We start from the raw sequence: 2,073 nt of genomic DNA, 5'->3' as shown, positions 1-2,073 counted from the left end.
TTCATCAGTTTTTAATGGGGCTTGATGAAAGTATCTTTGGTGCGGTGAAGTCATCGTTGCTCTCTCGGGATCTTTTGCCATCCTTGGATGAGGCGTATCAGGTGGTTACTCAAGATGAGGAGTTGAAGAAGGCGAGTCGGTGTATGGTAGAACGTAATGAAGGCGTTAGTTTTGTGGTCCAAACATCCTCTCGTCCTCGACCTCAAACGGCTTTGCGTGATCTGACTGCAGTGTGTACGAGTTGTGGTAGGACTGGTCATCTTGCTGATAATTGTTTTCGTAAGATTGGATATCCATGGTGGTGGGGAGATAGGCCTCATTCAAAGGTCCCTGTCTCTCAGCCGTCGATTTCCTCTAGTGGGACGAATGGCGACCTTTGCGGTGCTTCATTTGGTTCTAGTTCCTCTAAACGCCAAGAAACGGCACATGCTAACCACGTTGTGACACAACCACCGGTTTTTATGCTAACTTCACCATTACCAAAGCTGATAGGATCGGCGTTAGTGGCTTAACCGATCCTCTGGGAAGCATTGAAGAAGATGTTGAATGAGCGGAACTCTAGCAAGTGTGATCATCTCTCGGGTAAGATTTTTATTGAATCATGGGTTATTGATACCGATGCTTCGAGCCACATGACATGGAGCATTGATTTTCTTGTTGATATTTGTGATATGGCTTCGGCTTTTATTAAACTTCCTGATGGACGTTTTACTACGGCAAACAAATATGGAACAATATCTCTTGGATCACATCTTCAGCTGTCTAAAGTGTTTTTTTTAATGGGTTGCAATGTATCCTTATCTTCGTTTCTCAATTAACTAGAGATAGGGGTTGTATCTTCCAGATATTGGAGCCGGTGAGCAATTCAATGGTCTTTATTTTTTCCGTGGTGTGGAGGTTGCGGCTATGACACATACTTTGGACTCGCAGCCTTTGGATATGTGGCATCGTCGTTTGGGTCACCCCTTTTCTACAACTATGGAGATGTTAAAGTTTTTTGATAATACTAGTAGGAGTGATTCTGATTTCAAGTCTTGTGACGTTTGTATTCGTGCTAAACAAACACGAGACCCGTTTCCTTTAAGTATTAATAAAACTACTATGGTTTTTGAATTGGTTCATTGCGATTTATGGGGTCCGTATCGGACTATAGCTATTTGCGGATCTAGATTTTTCCTCACTATAGTCGATGATTACTCCCGCACTGTGTGGATTTATTTGTCACCGTCAAAATCTCCTACTGCATCTACACTTCGTGATTTTATTTCTCTTATTGAATGTCAATTTGAAAGAAGATTATAAGTGATAATGGGGCTGAATTTTTGAGTCTCGTTAGTTTCTTTCGGGAACAAGGAATCATTCATGAGATATCTTGTGTTGGTACACCCCAACAGAATGGACGCGTGGAGCGTAAGCATCGACATATATTCAACGTTGTGCGGGCTTTACAGTTTCAGGCTAATCTCCTGGTGGAATTTTGGAGTTTTTGTGCTCTTACTGCGGGATACTTGATAAACCGCACACCTACGACAGTTCTTAATGGAAAGACTCCATGCGAAATTTTATATGACAGACCGCCACCGATGGCTCATTTACGAGTTTTTGGATGTCTATGCTACGTTCATGATCAACATTGGGACGACGATAAACTTGCTTCAAGGGGCAATAAATCGATATTCCTTTGTTACCCTTTCAGGAAAAAGGGTTGGAAAGTCTATAATCTCGACACTGGTGTGATTTCTGTTTCTCGTGATGTGATTTTTATGGAGACTGAATTTCCATTCGTAGTTACATCTTCGTCACCATCACCGCGTTTGTCATCACCCATTTCTACTCCTTCGCAACCTCCGGATGAAGATTGTTTGATGAGTTTTTCCCGTTGTTACCAACGGTTCGATCATCCTATCCTTCTTCTTCGAATGTTGTTGGTCCTGAACCGGGAATGGAACCACATGTCTCTCCTCCGATTTGTCATGTTCCTACTCTGGCTGATCTCGTTTCTTCTCCGGCTATATCTACTCCGGCTACTCCAGAAATGGAACCACATGTCTCTCCCTCTGAGACTGATCTCGT

This window comes from Camelina sativa, chromosome 4, assembly GCF_000633955.1.
Source record: "Camelina sativa cultivar DH55 chromosome 4, Cs, whole genome shotgun sequence".
Classification (NCBI taxonomy): Eukaryota; Viridiplantae; Streptophyta; class Magnoliopsida; order Brassicales; family Brassicaceae; genus Camelina; species Camelina sativa.
The sequence above is the reverse complement of the archived record's forward strand: the minus strand, read 5'-3'. Positions refer to the sequence as shown.